The sequence below is a fragment of the Crotalus tigris genome, unplaced genomic scaffold, assembly GCF_016545835.1.
Source record: "Crotalus tigris isolate CLP2741 ecotype Arizona unplaced genomic scaffold, ASM1654583v1 scf7180000018058.1502924, whole genome shotgun sequence".
Taxonomy (NCBI): domain Eukaryota; kingdom Metazoa; phylum Chordata; class Lepidosauria; order Squamata; family Viperidae; genus Crotalus; species Crotalus tigris.
The window spans coordinates 757,852-774,934 of record NW_024096801.1 but is presented as its reverse complement, the minus strand read 5'-3'; the positions used below and the strand labels follow the sequence as shown (position 1 = coordinate 774,934).

General features: G+C 39.9%; 1 long non-coding RNA gene across 1 annotated transcript in view; it reads right to left on the bottom strand.

Moving 5' to 3' along the window:
• Positions 1-16,290, bottom strand: part of LOC120309773 — a 28,999-nt gene extending 12,709 nt beyond the window's left edge. The window contains exon 1 of the long non-coding RNA XR_005557176.1: positions 16,254-16,290. This is a non-coding gene — a long non-coding RNA (uncharacterized LOC120309773). The remainder of the gene's footprint in view (positions 1-16,253) is intronic.
• Between the last annotated feature and the right edge of the window lie 793 nt (positions 16,291-17,083).

Below are 17,083 nucleotides of genomic sequence, written 5' to 3'. Positions count from 1 at the left end.
GAAGATGCCATATTACATTTTGTTTTAAACCTACTGAACTTTTAAATTAGATCTATATCCAATAGTTGTTACTATACTCATCTTGAACACCTGCAAATTTCTATGAGGCAACTAGGCAGGGATGTTTATGTAAATATTAAAACAGTAAATTGGTTTTCTTTCCTTCCCTTTCAGGATATTAAATTTATATTACAAGAACAGGTGTGGCATTCATTATCTCTAGGTCTGGCCTAATTCAGCAGCTCTAGTCATTATATCATACTAGGTCTCATAACTCTGTAAGACACTGATATATAGCAGTGAAAGAAAACATTGAAAAATTGGAACTCTTCTCTATTTTTTTCAAGATTTACTGAATATAAGCTTAGCTTCTATTTGTTGTGTTCACTGCATGTACAAGCTTGTTGCAAGTTGCAAATTATATCCAGCAATATAAAAAAGATAATTTCACACACGTAGTCAGTTCTTTAGAGGTGTGTCTTAATCATGCATGGGTGTGTTTTCTTGCTGACCTAGTCACCTATTAAGCCACAGTTATCTTTTAGATTCACCCACATATTAAAAATGACATTTCATTTCATCATGTTGCTAACCAGACCCTGTTGCCTCAGCCTAGAACAAATGACTGAAATAAGGAAATGTCACAAATGAACAACTACAGAAAGCAAGAGCATGTTTTTTATTGTCAAATGTTTCCCAAGAAAGCAAAACCCCATGGTACTGTACATCAGCAAAAGCAGAAATCATTTCTGACAACAAGAAAGAAAGAAAGAAAGAAAGAAAGAAAGAAAGAAAGAAAGAAAGAAAGAAAGAAAGAAAGAAAGATTTTTTTCCTTTGGGAGGAAAAAAAGAACAGAGAAAAGGTAAAAGCTTTTCATCCTTTTTCTTGCATTCTTTTTTCTTGCATCCTACATTTTGAACACAAGATGCAGCTTTTATGGTGTTTTATAGCAATGGCAAGGACTCATATTTCATTACAATTTTTTATGAACCGTAAATCTTTGTTAGTGGAACTTTGGATTATTTATATTTTATTTAGGTAGAAACTGAAGCTGTAAAAATAAATGCTGCAAGGAATCTTCAGCTCTTAACAGGAATACCTGTTCAAAGATTTCTCTCTCATTGCTTCATCTCATCTTTGCTTTTTCATTTTTCTTTTCAAGGTGATACCCTTGCTTATTGTACCTTTTCATCCATATGCAGCTATGTTGAAAACTCTGGGGAAAGGTAATTGTAATTATTAAGATCTTGACATTTCCCTCAACAAATTGCTTCCTCCTTCTTTTTTTGGTCTCTAATCACCATGGGAATGACATCTTTCTTTTGGTCTTTCACCAATTTTACTAAGAGTACTATGCTATTGTTTAATGCACTTCAGCTTGACTTTTAATCCAGCCTTCTTTCGCAATTTCCCCAATTTTTTGTCAAATTACTTTGGTTCGATGCTCATGTTAAAGGACAACAAACTCCAAACCACTGAACTTCCTCCATGTGGCTTATTATTAGCTCCTGTTCTTTAGGCATGGCTTCACAACCAATTGGATTGTACTGTTGTATCTTTTAATTAGGACCACTTTTCTCTGACTGTTAAAACATCAAGTGGAGTCTAACAGTTTGTTTATGTCAAGATCTCTTCCCATCAAATTTGCACAGAAAGAATGAGTTAGACCAACATATTCTGGTTCACAATATCAAGATATTTCTGCACCAATGAGATGTTTATGTATTTACCAGCAATGTAGAGGTACCCAGTGCTTAATTAGAGTTGCCAATGTCTTTTATGACTCTAACACTATCAGGAAAAGATGGACCTGTTGAAATGTCAATATATCCTTAAAAAGACTGAAGTAATAGTGCCTCTATGCCAAAAACACATGAATTGTAAGTGTAGGACTTTTCCATTATTTGTCAACATTAACAAGAGATTTAACTGCCAGGAAGAAGAGGCAATCTGTTCTTCATGGCATTCTTCTCTTTTCCAAATCTTCAAATTAGGAAGGTCATTAACAGAAAATCACTCTTATGTTTTTAAATTTAAAACAAGTAATGCAAATATTCCTCTCAAAATGTTAGCAATTGTTATGAAAATACAGGTGAGAAATTCCTGGACAGTCACAGAAATTCAGATCCCAACAGTATTATTCACCCATTTTTCCAGCCTATAGTAGGAATATACTGTTGGGCAGAAGTAGAAAACCTGTGACCAGTTATTGGTGAAATCACAATGTCTTTCAGACCCATCCAGCATAGCTAAGTGATGAAGTATGTTGGAATTTTATTCAGCATATTTTGATTTATAGATTTTCTGATCTTGGATGGGTGTCTCTAGCTCTCCAAATGAGGTTGAACTATAACTCCCAATAATTTTTCCCATAGATAGCACTAGAGGGCCTTTGGGAATTGTAGTGCAACAGCATTGGGGGGGTGTTTCTATAATTTTGCTATTTATGTGAGCCTAAGTGCCATTGACCACATAAAGGGTATAAATAAATCATAAATCTTTGTTCATCCCTTATCTTTTCGCAATTAAATTGACCTGGATGAAAATAAGCCATATGACTATCTATTCAGCATGAAATTATTATGTGGTCTTTCCTTTTCCATCACAACTAGGTGTTTTCACAAGCAGCCCAAGTATAGGTCAAATGAAACTTATACTGATATGAACTGTGGATCTCAGAACCACAAATAAAGATAGTCCTTGACTTACACCCTTTCGTTTGATGAACATTCAAAGTTACAACCGCACTGAAAAAAGTGATTTATAACTGTTGTTCATGCTTTTGAGAGTTGCAGCATCTCCATAGTCAAAATTTGGATGCTTGGCAACCGGCATGTATTTATGACACTTGCAGCATCCCAGGGTCATGTGATCACTTTTTGCAATCTTATGACAAGCAAAGTCAATGGGGAAGCCAGATTCATTTAACAACCATGTTACTAATTTAGCAATTGCAGTGATTCACTTAACAACTGTGGCAAGAAAGGTCATAAAATGGGGCAAAACTCACTTACCAATTGCCTTGTTGAGCAACAGAAATTTTGGGCTCAATTGGGCTGTTAAGTTTGAGGACTACCTATATTGTAATAGCCTGAGAGATCATCCATCAGTTAATTTAGTATTCTTCTTCTTAGGGTATCCAATCTAAGGCTTATAGGAAACATCCATCTAAAAGCAAAAACAGTCCCCTACAAACCCCCCTTTTGGCCCAAGGGAATTGGTAATCAGGATATTGCATCTAATTATGGGGATCCCATAGAATTATTCTAGCCAAAGACCACAAGCAAACCATGCCTTTTGTGTGTGAACAGAACCTTCTCTGGATAACTACTTTGAAGGAAAATAATTGCATTCGAAGAGAATCGGGAATAGCTATGAGTTCTGAAATGGGAAAAGGCTGGGTGCTTGTGAAATTCACACAGCTGGCAAGCTGCGCTGGCTGAGTGATGAGTGATTTGATGACCTGTGACTGGACGGCTGCTACAGGACTTAATTCCTTGCTTGTGCACAACCGGATGTTGGAAGTGAGAGAGGATTTCATCCACCTCTGGCAACAGCTCTATCCAAGCTTAATGCCTGGCAGGCTTAGGAGGAAGCTAGTTAAGGAAACTAGGCCCATCCCATTCCCTGCCTTTTTTTCTCCTCCACCCTTTCTCCCCAAGTCAGAGCAACCAGCTGGTTCAGGGTGAAGAATTTGGGGGATTTCCCCTTCCACTTTGATCCTCTGGCAGCCTGAGGGTGGTGCAAGGGTAGAATAGATGGGTCTCTGACCAGCAGCTCCTGGCACCTTGCCTCTTGGGCCAACATATTTCCAGGCTCAAGGCCAGTTCCTTTTGGACTGCTGTTCCCTCTTCCCCAAATTGCCATGGAAACCTTCCCTACACTCAACTTCCCCTCTCAGCCACCTTGTCTTCTGAAAGGCTTTTCCTTCAAGAGGTCTTCCCTCCACAGGGCATCCCTTGACCCAAATCTCACTCAGGGGGAGTCCCAAGAGGGACCTGAACTGAAAAACAGTATAAGAGGGTGGCTGTTTATCAGCCTGCAAGTCCTACGTCTTGGCAGGCCAATGATGCTTCACAAAGGGGCATTGAGAAGTCCCCCCCCCCTCTCTCTCTCTCTCTCACACACACACACACACACATACACTTTCACAGCACCAGGCATTGGATCTTTTGTTCCTTTACTGGGAAAAGTTGCCTCACCCAAGGCACTGGCTGAGTAACCAGCCAAAGCCTCACATGGGTGGGAGGAAAGAAGGAACAGAGGGGGATTTGCAAGGGCAGCTGCCTCAGGTTGGCCTGGCACTTGCTTCCCTGAAGCCTTGACAGTTGTGTGTGAGGCAGAAATTCAATAGGCAAGACCTTTCTTACTACAGCATCTGTTGAATTTTTGGCTGTGATGCAGTTGTTAAAACACAAGGAGGATAGCCAATAATAGAAAGATCTGCTATGGATCACGTATCTAGTCAAACATGACTTGAAGAAACTAGATGTCCACCAAATGTCTGCATAGATTATTGGATTATTCTCTCCAAACTACATCACTGACACAAGTATCCTTGACTTATGACTATGCATTTAACAGCCATTTTGAAGTCAAAAGTTACAACGGACTTAAAAAAAAGCTACTTATGATTCTACCTCACAGTTTTGAATCCCTGCCCCAAAGAGATCAAATGATTGCATTTCAGGAGCTTGGCAAACAGCTCGCATTTATGACCAGCTGCAGCATTCCAGTCACATGACTACAATTTGTAACTTTCCCCCCCATTTCTAGCATTTTTTGCCAGTTTTTAGCAAAAAAAAGCCCATTTAGGAGAATGGATTCACTTAACAACTATGTGATTTGCTTAATGAGTATGGTGATTCACTTCATGTAAGGTGACCAACTGTCCTCCTTTAGGGAGGACAGTCCTCCTTTTGTAAGTTCTGTCCTCCCTCCAAAAGTGTCCTCCTTCATGTCCTCCTTTTCGATATTTGAAGACTAATCTGCAGGGCTTTTTTTTCCCTCAGAACGCTCAGAACGGCGTTCCGGCACCTTTTTTTGATGGTTTTTTTTTTCAGCTTTTGCATGAGCTGTGCTACTCCCACTATTGGCTTTCGAAAGCCAATAGGAATTGCTGCTGAGCGCGCCAAAACACCCGGCTGGCAAACTTTGCACATGCAAATTGTCTGTATTATTATTGCAATGAATAAAATGTTTCTTGTATTTACGATATTTTTTTCTTCAATTAATTTGTGTCCTCCTTTTCATTGTAAAAAAGTTGGTCACCTTACTTTATGACTACTGTAAAATGGTTTTAAAATCAAGTCCAGTCACATGGTGCCTCAACTTATGATCTCAATGAATTATTACCAAATTTCTGGGCTCAGTGTGGCCGTAAGTTGAGTATTTTTATCAGTTTTAAGCAACTTCACTCTGTTATCGATATGAATCTCAATAAGCCCCTGAGATGTCTTAACTTTTCAAATGGATGCTAAATATTTTGCAAGGAAGTCCATTTTTTTTTTCCTGGTACAGCAGAAAGAAAAGACGGGCTATTCATATAGCATCACATTCTAATTTTCTGACTTAGAATAACTGTGTTTCTAATATTACAAATCCAATCTCCCTACTGACAGCATCTATAATAAGGCCTATGCATCATAGGGTCATTGTGCAAATGACACAATGATGGAGTTCTGTTTTCATATTTGACACAAGTACAGAAGTCTGGTTATTTACATAACAGCACTGTGTTCCACATGTCATCACTTAGTCCTTCATGAACATCCACACTCCCATATTAGGAGCCCAAACATTGTTTTGCTTCAGAGTCTTATTCAAGATACACTGCTTTTTTTTTTTAACACAAAGGGAGGTCTTGCTCATAGTTACCAACGTCTTGGTCACTTCCCAGTGGATTACTGCAATGTGCTCTAGTCTACATGACTGCCTTTAAAGGTGGTCCAGAAACTAGAACTGAGCCATAAAACAGTGGCTAGTACAGTTTTAGGTGCCCCTTGGTTTGGCCATGTTACACTCCATGCTGCACAAGCTGCACTGTCTTCCAATTTCTTTCTAGATGCAGTTCAGTATTGTCATCTTTAAGCCCTGGATGGCATGGGGCCAGATTATTTGTGGGACCATCTTCCTTAAGAGTACCTACCCGTACCATAAGGTCCAATAGGTGGACACACCTTTCCCTTAAATGCTGTCATCCGGCAGAATATTGAAAGTGTGCCTTCTTAGTAGCTGTCCCTGCTCCCCTAAGATCCAGCATGTCCCCAGCCTTCCAGCCTTCCAAGGATTAAGGTGATTGTGATTGTATATGTATTGGAAAGGGTTATTTTAGGCCTGAGGTCCCCAGCCTCTGGTCTATGGACCGGCATTGGTCTGCAGCATGTCAAAAACCAGGCTATTGGTGTGAGCTGCCCAGAATTATGGCACATAAGATGTAATTGTCATTCATGAATGGACAAATTTTAAAAATATATTTTAAAAAACTGGGGCATACTATCATGTATGTGGGTCTTGAGAGAAATAGAGGGAATCGGGATGAAAGTTAAATTTACTAACAATATATTTAATTTAGTATAGTTCATATCTTTGCTCTTTGTGTATGCCAATTGTCTTCCTATTTGTTGCATTAAAGTGTACAATTCAAGATTAATTCTGGAAATCCTCTGGGGATCATAGTAACATTTTGCAGATATATGATGATGATTTTACTAATAGCAATAAACAGAGCTCTTAAGGCTGCAATCCTGAATCCATTTAGCTTGGAATACATCTCATTGTACCTAGTGGGATATTTCTGAGTACTATGGATTAAACCAAAGTACTATGGATGAAACCAAAGGAAAGACAAGAAGAGAAAGACCCGCAACAAAATGAATGGACTGTTATAATGGCAATGGGTGCCCTGTGGAAGACCTAAAGGGCCAAGTCAAGGACAGATCATCATAAAATCTAACTACATGACTGCTAAGACTTGATGGCACATAATTGATCAATGAATGAAACTCACTTTAAAAGAGGTTCAGCAATTTTCAATATATATACATATTTCATATTATCTTCTGCTGTAGCTATGGCTCCATGTTATTTCAAAGGAGACAAATATAAAAAAGAATGTGGGACAGCCTTGAAGCCTGTTTGGAAGCTTCAATCAGAACAAAATGTACTTTTCTGTTCGCTGACTGATCAGCTTGGATATATAGAAAAACACTGAAATTAAAAGACCTGAACCCGTTGTTAGTCTGCTTCTCAGTCTAATCTAGTATGATGGATATTCTTTACAAAGCCCTTTGCGACTCAGGTTCTTAGTACTTTCAGGTGCCTCTGAGCCAGGTAGAATCTATTATATCCTAGTCAAGAGGATATACAGAGAATTCACCTTCCTGTGATATTAGGGAAAGAGTGACCAGAAGCAAGTCTTCTCAGTAGCAGCCCAATTGCTCAAATAGTCTCCCCCCAGTGTTAGGATACCCCTTCTGACTAACATTTCAGAAGGTAGTGAAAGCTTCCAACAAGTCTTCAGGGCAGAAGGTGCCAGTTAATGAAGAAAACTGTCTGGGAAAGGAGGAGCATTGAGTCACATAATGTCCTGTAAAATTCATATTTGCTGGTGTTTTTTGAGGGGTGTTAACCATTTAATGTAAACCACCTGCAATCTGTACAGTAGACATATGAAAATTTAAATCCATATTCCTTGTATGTCCTTTATGATCCCTGAAAAATTCACTCACAATCAGACTCTGGAAACATGTTTTGCTTTGGTAATTAAAGGAGAGGAAATATCAATTCCAAGATCTGGATTCTCCTCCTTTCCAACAATCCCTGGCCTTGCCTTCTCCAAATTAGGGCCCTCAACATGGGCTGAGACAATATTTCAATGGCCATGCTGGCTAGAAATGTTTTGAGTGTTATCATTCCAATACATCTGAAACACATTGTTTGGGAATGGCTGTTCTAGACCCTTCATATTTTTCAGTTGAGCATGGCACCGAAGATTTTGAAGGCTCCAGATGTGCCCATTGTCATAATATTAGCAGAATTCAATAGCTGAATGGATTTATTTATATTTTGCCTGCATTATTTGTACAAATAACCTAAGATAGTAAATACTTAATACTCCTTCCTCTTCCTGTTTTCCCCTTAACAATAACCCTGTGAAGTAAGTTGGGCTGAGAGAGAGACTTGTCCAAAGCCACCCAGGTGGATTTCATGCTTAAGGTGGTACTAGAATTCAGTATCTCCTGGTTTCTAGCCTCAAAACTGGCTCAAAATTGCCTCCAAACTGCCTTTAGTATTAGCTCTGTCATAGTTTACATAAAAGTGCAGTAAATTTAATTGCAATGTCTGCACAGGCAAATTATGGAAAGCTTCACCCCACAATGACATTATGCACAAGTCCCTGCTTAACATATGCCTACTTTGCATTGCTGCTGCAACTGCTCTTGCTTATGCAGTAACATCATCTCACACTCACATGTGTCAAAAGCATGTTGTGTTTCTCTTGCTGACACAAAAAATGTTGGCCATTCCAGCCAGCTTGTTTTGTGCAAATTCCCAACCAAGAGTAGATTGGAGCAGCTACAGCTGCCATCCCTTTTTTTTTTTTCAGCCAAGAATAATCCAAGCTCCATTTTTAATTTTTTCACCATCCTCTGCTTGGATTAAAAAAAAACACCTTGGAATAAAATTATGTTAATTGATTTCATTGGCTACCATGGAAACACCCTGTCCTCCACTAGGCGTGCCACTGTATAAGCTTCTGTGCAATGTAGTAGTCCCTTGGCAGAAGCTACCCCCAATCCGATTTCCCTGCTCTTTTTTCTTACCATAATGTTGTTCTCTGCTTTTGAGATTGGTGGGAATGAACATGGTTGTGTACCAACCTTACAAAGCTTTTTAAGACAGTGGGAAGTGGAAATGGCAATAGTGTTGAAGGCCCTAGAACAAGCTTCTGTTCCATCCTGACTTTAACTGTTCTTAGCCATTGTTCTTAGCCAGAACTGCAAGATAATGGGAGTTGAGTTGAAATGCAACCATCTTCAAGAGATTAGGGAAAGCTGTGGTAAAACAATATATCCATGTTAATCTGTAGCACTACTTTCACTTGATTTTGAACAAGCCTATTTACTCATAACAGAGCAGAAGTGTTACAAGGAATGTCTCAAAGGACTGCAGAAGCCAGTATGTAAAGTTGAATCCATGTTAAAACGATTATTTTACATATAACTTCTCTTTCTCAAACTACCAAGTTTAAAACATAATTAAATTCAACATTACTCATAAAGCCTTTGTTAGAAATGTTCATCCTGGTTCATCCAAGCCAGGAATAAATAAGCAAGCATGGCGACTGCTTTGGGAAGAAGGTTACAGTTTATTGCAGAAAGATGGTTCTTCAGGAAAGTGCAGTGGAGAGAAGGGGTGAGCACATGGTGTAGTAGGTTTTTATACTCCCTCTAGCCTTTTGTTTGGAATAGTTTCCTGTTCCTGTGGCATGAACCTTGAGGCTGTTTCTGAGTGTTTGTCTAGGCCTTGATATCTGTGGTTTAATTCTATTATCATATCCTGCTTCCCAGGTGATGGGGCTGACTCCTAGAATTTGGGTGGGGTATGCAGATCTTCTCTTTTGTCTTCTTGATTGCTCTGGCTCCAACTTTCTGATGGTTTTACATCTGCATTTGTATGGGGCTAAAGTCTTGCTTGGGGCAGAGATAGATTGGGGGCCAGGTTTGGTTTTAAAAAGTCCTTTTGAGGAAAAATATATTTTCCTTTTTAATATTTCCTTCTGGGAGGGCTAACTTCCATCACCTTATCTTAACTCAATGGTTCAAGCTAATTTCTTCACAGAAAACCCAGTGAAATCACACGAAATCCAGTGAAATTCTATTTTCTCTATCCCACTACCACTTATTTTCTTCAAAATGTGAGAGGAGCTAAAGTATCCTTAGCTCTCCACCCCTCCCTCGAAAAGTAGGCACTGTTATCCTCTGGCAATTCTTGGTTCCATCCAAATGGAGAAACATTAAATGTGATGCTATGGTGTTAAGTATATTTGGATTTTATAAAAAGGGTTGGTATCTCCCATGCCCCATGTTTGTTCTGGTGTCTCTTTAAATCAGTCTTCTTTGGCCTCACATGCTCTGCCTAGTGTCCTATTTTTAGAGAAGCTCCTAGTGTCCAAGCTACCCCCCCCCCTTTCCTTATTTTGCAGTTTCCTTTGCCAGCCTTTCTGAGGCCTGGACCAAGTGAGGTAGGTAAGTAGCCCAATGCTATTCTGAAATTGTCTCTCAGTGGCCTCATGACCACATTGCACCCTTTATTTTCCCCATGAGGAAAGTTCTAGCAGTACGTCCAATTGCACACAAAATCACTTTGAAGACAGTCTCCAGCACACAATGATAAACAAGCGCTTTCCCCCACCTCTGGTGGTCATTAACTGTAGGCTCCTGCCTCCCTAAGCTAGTCCAAGCGACTCCCTCCCTCCCACACACGCTTCCTTTCAAAGAAGCCAAGGAAGAGAAACCATGCATTGTTGTATGCCCAGAGGCCTTCTGTTTTCTTCAGGGGCTTTCCTTTAGCGCTATAGAGCAAGAGACAGGAAAAAAAAGAGAGCCGGGGTTGGCACTTTGCAGTGCTCTAATGGGCCAGGAACAAAATGTTCCAGAAGTGAGTCCATGGCGTGCAGGAGGAATAGGGTTGAAGGAGAATAAGAGAGAGAGGAAAAAGAAAAGAACATAATTTATAAGCGATGGTCAAAGCCAGTCTGGTATTTGTGTGAAGAGACAACCAAGGCTAAGTTAGGCTTGGCTCCGACACCACAAAAGGGATACTGAGAGTCACGATTGTGGCTATTGGCTAATTAAGACAGGTTGTGAAACCTGTTCAAGAACAATGCATGGTCAATGCACTATTGGGCTACCACCTGGACTTTTAATTTCACATGCCAAAGATATCTTTGGGCAGGCTTGTACAGATAATTATCACCTTCTCTTTGGTGATGTCCTCTTAGCTCTTCTTTGACTAGGGAAAGAGAAGCACAGTTTGGCTCAAATAAAAATAAGACTAGGGTATCAGAAGACTATGGATTTCATTCACCATCTCTAATTCAAAATTTGTAATGGCTCAGGTATTCTTTGGTTTTCTACAGAAAATATAAAATACGCATTTTGGTAAGCACATATCAAATAAACTTCAAGATTCTATAACAATGAAAGAACATACTACAAGCACACTATATTATTCAGAATATAAAGTTGCTCAAATGATTATATGAAGATCTGTGCTTGAGGTAATAGGTAATCTCTGTTCGTAACAACTGAACAATGTTGCCTGTTTAATCCATGCAAATGGATTTTTATAAAATGTTCATTTGAATTTAATGGGAATTTTTTTTATCCTACATGCTCCACTTAAGCTCAGAGTGGTTTATAGCAAAAAAAAAAAAACAAAGCAAAACAAAACAAAACCCACCTCCCCCTTCCTTATAAAAAAAGTATATTCCAAAACAGAACCACAAAGTAACAATAAGCACAAAAATCTCTGTAAATTTGGGTGCTTGCAGATGTTTGGATTGTTATTCCTATCTTCCCTTACCAATGGCAATGCTGGCTGGGGCTGATGGGAGCTACAACCAAAACATCTGGAACCATAGCTTAGCAGCTAAAGCCCAGTCAATCCCACAAAGGCTTACAGGCTTATTGCAATAATTCCAGAACCATACGTCATGCCACAACTGTGCAGTTGGAAACTGACAGCCCAAGTATATTGACTCCAAATTATATCTCATTGAGAATTATTCCCAGGTAAGTGCACATATGATTACAGCTGCAATGATTAAAGCTTCCATAAGCCCAAAGCAACCATCAACAGAGTTGGCTGTTTACTTGATCTCTCTGATTCACTGCTCTCTTTTTGCCTCCTTTCCATCAGTCTCCTATAGACAAGATGGAAGACAAAACAGTAACATCTTCTCTGCATCTTGGAGCTGTATGAAAAATCATACAGTAATTCAACAAATATTGTAAGAGAAGTTGTATGTTGTACCTCAGCAATTCACACAGCATCACAGATGTTCTAAAGTGGTGGAGAGCTTGAGGTTTTCCAGGTATCAGTTGCCTGTGCTACCTGGGACCGATGAGATTAGAGTTCAGCAGCCTTTGGAGGTTTGAAAGATTTTTCTACAAACAAGCTTTCAGGTATAAGTATAAAAACATGGCATTACTTTTAATTCAGGAAGTAAACTATTTCTCCCAAGGCACAAGTAAGAAATGCAAGGTTGCCTGGAAAGTCCATCTGAAAGACAAAGTATAACTAGATTTCAGAATAAAAATAAAGAATAATTCTGCATCTCAACTGGAAATGAATTTCATAATTCTTATCTAGGGACTACTACCATTAAGGCCCACCTTCTGACATATTTAGCAAAAGCAATAGCACTTAGACATATACACTATTCCATGGTGCTTTACAGCACTCTCTGAGTGGTTTACAGAGTCAGCATATTACTACTCTGGACCCTCATTTTACCAACCTCAGAAGGATGAAAAGCTGAGTCAACCTTGAGCCGGTTAGGATCGAACTCCTGGCAGTGGGTAGAGTCAGCCTGCAACACTGCATTGTAACCACTGCACCACCACCACTATATAGTGAATGGCTTCTGCTAGTTGAGAGAGACTAATAACAGAGGGAGAGAATTATTCATTCAGAAAATTTCAAAACTTGTCCACTGTCACATATCTTATTTATGCACATGTATGTATGCATTTCTCCCAACTATTTCAATGCCCTCTCTCATTGTAAAAACACCCCAATCTAAATTCACAATTATGATCATTGGAAACTGTTGCAGTGCCCTTCTACAGTCATGCGATCACAATTCAGGCACTTGGCAACCTGCTCACATTTATAATAGGTTGCAGTGCCTGCAGTCATGTGATCACAATTTGTGATATTGTCTGCCAGTTTCTACCAAAAAATTGCCACTTGGGAACCTGGATTCACTTGTGACATGATTTACATAATGCCTGTAGTAATAAATTTATGACAGTTGTAAAAATGGTCATAAAATTGGGTCGTCATGTGACTCAAGTTACAACTGCAGTGAATTATGAAAAAAAATTCCAATTCCAATTGTGCTTGTAAATCGAGGACTACCTATTTTCACACTATACAACATGTCCAATCTCCTTGTCATCTCTACATATATGCAATTTCTAATATGAATCATGATGCCATCTGAAGCATATTATCCTTCAGTCCTAGTTGTAATTATTTACTGAATGAAAAGCATTCTTCACATGGTCAGAGATCAATAAAATTCTATCCATTTATATATATCAGGCTTATCCCAAAGTGCAAGGAACTGAGGAGAAACTAGATTTGATTTTAACTGACTTCTTGGAAACAGCACACAGTTTTTTTGTTCATAAATTGCAACAATGATGTATATTATAACTGCATATACTTCAATATATGGTGGGCCATTTAACTGTTTCCTCGCCTGCTACAGCCCACACAATACTTCTTGCACTTATATCTACATTTGGCTGTGGGATTCTCCGATGGAAATAGCCATTTCTAGAGAGGGGGTTTGTGTGGTAACATTAAGGAAAGAAAGTGTTAACTCAGTTGTTTGCTTCTTGTTTGATCCAGTTTGTTATCAGGTCTCTGCATCTGATACAAAGTGTAGTTTAAAAACCACAGAACTTTATTTTGGTTTTGGTTCACTCTCCAGCTCCTGACTGAAAGCAAGTTCTGGGCAGTTCGATTTATCTGTCGCCCTGCAAGAAGGTAGCAAATTTCAGGCCAAGAGATTTGAGAGGGAAGTCTTAGGAATGGTTTTGTGAATGTGGGACCTTTTATACCAAACAAAGAAGGTGTTTTGATAGAGTGGGAGAGTTTGAGTTTATCCCAAACAAAGAGATTTGCCCAAGTATACAGAGTATCAGAGGCCTTGTTAATTAACTAGAGAATGACAAGAGTGATGTGTCAAAGAGATCCTGCCCTGGAATTAGCCCAGACCAGGATGCAAACAGTGCAGGGCCTAACTGGTTTGACCAGATAGATGTGTCCAAGGAATGTGCCAGGCAAAACAGTCCCACCCAGTCCTGTCAGAAAAAGCAGCATTTAAGTGGATGGATTAGGAAAATATACAGTCACTGACAGCAAACTGAAAATAAAGTAGAAAGCTCAGAAAGAAAGGTTTTTCTGAGAATCAAAGGAGTTGTCTCCAAAGTACACGCTTCAGACACAACAATGCTTAGTTGGTTCTGGGTGCAGTTGCACACTGGTCTACTTCACATATTGTACAGTAATAAGCCAAGATTTGTAAGATGGGCTTACAAAGCCTGCTACGTCAAAGCATGGTTTAGAAGCTGAAAAAATTGGGTTCACAAAACATGCTAAGTCCAAATCAAATAAATGAGACTTTGATCCAAAACATGAAGAAGGTGGACTTTATCAGAGACCGCCATTTGACCCAGTACAAACTAAACACCCAGATAAGCATTGGCAGCCCACTGGGGTAGGGAGTTTGTTAATCCCCTTGCTTTTACTAACCTCCAGGGATTGGTAAAAAGATCATGGCCAGAGTAGGTGTTTCCGAGTTTACAATAGAATTGTTATAGTTTGTTACATAACACTCTTCTTCCTAAAAGTTTCAGACACAACCCCACTCCCTGCCTTTTAGCTGTACAATTGCCCTGTGAGGTAGGGGACTGAGCCAAGATCAGCCCTTGAGCTTTCTGGAAGAACAAAGATGGTCTTGGGGGAGGGGAGGCTGGTAGATTATACTGTAATGGCATTTTAATCAACTTCCCTAGGCAAAAGACGTTTGCAGAGAACTGGTGCTAGTAGAGACCAAAAGTAACAGCTAAACCTCTCCCTGGCAGTTACACAAGAGGGGACTCAAACATCCAGGAACTGCCGATGGGAGATAAAAGTTTAAATAAACACTCTTTCAATTGCAGTGGTTTAAAAAGAATGAATAAATAAATACTAGGCTTTAATTATAAGGAATTGTTAAAACTCTTGCCTAATCAAACAAAAATAGGGAGAGAGAAGAGTTTAATCTCCTTTAGGAAAGGATTTCATACTTTAAGCATCATAGTTGACCCATGGTTCTTAAATGTACATTTTCCTCAGTAGAATGAAAACCATCTATCCCTTTATAAGGAAAAAGTAATAATTTAGGATAGAAGCAAATATAGTCCCTATTTGCTCTTTTCTGATTACTCCCATTGGGATCTCTTTGCATTCTATTTTGGAAACCAATTCTTACTATACCAAGACATACATGGGCATATTTTAACCAGTTAATCTTTTAAAATAAATACAGTATGCTTCAGCCATGCAGTGTTTCAATTATCCAAAGTAGAATGCACTGAGCTGATTAATGAATGCTTGGCACTTATATATAACAGTGCATTTATGTTTTTATTGTTTCATTTGGAATTAAAATGTTCACCAGGATCTTTCTAGCTACTGGCCAATGCAAGCCTTTAGGTATATGGGGAAAATCTTAGGGAACTATACGGCTAGAATAATTCCTATTTATTTCCAATCAAAAAGTGTGGTTTTTTTTCTTTTTATTTTGGAAGGGGAAATAAAACGCTGATCTTTGTTTGGTTTTTTTCTCCAGGAAGCTCAGAATGGTATAGGTGATTTTCTTCCATTTTACACTGATAACAGTCTAATAAAGCTACATATTCAGTACAGATAGTTTTTGCCTTACAACCATTTGTTTACCAATTGTTTAAAATTACAATGGCACTGGGAAAAAAAGTGACTTACCATTGGCCCTTGCACTCAAAAGCGTCACGGCATATTCACTGTCATACAGTTAAATTCAGGTGCTTGGCAGCCAGTGTGTATTTACAACAGTTGCGAATTCCCAAGGACATGTGATTGCCATTTGCAATTTTCCCAGCTGGCCTCCAACAAACAAAGTTAATAGGGCAGTGGTTCTCAACCTTTTTAATGCCGCAACCCCCCAACCAGTCGTAAGTCAAGGACTACCCAACCAGTCGTAAGTCGAGGACTTTCCCTGTCCGGGAGCGCCGCGCATGCGTGGTGCCGCCCCCTGCGCCGGCCGAGGCGTAACAGGCAAGCGGCAGAGACGGCACAGGCCAACCACCGGCTGGGCCACCGGCTGGCCCAGCCCAAGGGAGGTAAGGCACCGCCGGGCCCCACCCGCACCAGCAACCCTCCCTGCACCTGCCAGCCTCCCACCTCCCACCCCTGGCCCTCTTTTACTTACATTTTTAGTAGTTGCTCAGCAGGGAGGAGTGGAAGCTTCCAGACAGCTCGCCTTCACTGCAGACAACTTGCAGCACCGTTTGCAGAATGGGACTTTTGGCGGGCTCAGCAAGGCAGAGACAGCCTGGACAATTCCTATTGGCTTTTGAAAGCCAATAGAATTAGACTCTATTCAAGAGAGTCTATTCTATTGGCTTTCAAAAGCCAATAGAATAAAAGGGAGTAGCACAGCTAAGGAAAAGAGGAAAAAATGGCGGACTGCGTTGTTTGGCGACCCCCGTGAAATGATCGTTCAACCCCAAATGGGGTTCCGACCCACAGGTTGAGAACCACTGTAATAGGGGAAGCTAGATTTGTTTAACAACTGCATGTTTCACTCAATAACTGCAGTGATCCACTTAACCATAGGAAAAAAGGTTGTAACATCAGGTGTGACTCAGTTAACATACACACACACTAAGGTGACCAACCGTCCTCCTTTTGGGAGGACAGTCCTCCTTTTGTGAGTTCCATCCTCCCTCGAAAATGTCCTCCTAAATGTCCTCTTTTTCTATATTTGAAGACTTATCTGCAGGGCTTTTTTTCCCTCATAGAACACTCAGAAGGTGTTCCGGGACCTTTTTTTGATGGTTTTTTTCAACTTTTGCCTGAGCTGTGCTACTCCCGCTATTGGCTTTCGAAAGCCAATAGGAATTGCTGCTGAGCGCGCCAAAACACCCGGGCGGCAAACTTTGCACGTGCAAGTTGCAGGAACTTTGCACCCCTCACTGCTACCCAACTACACCATCTCTTACTTAGTTCCGCAGATAGCTGGAGGAGACTGGAGTGGTA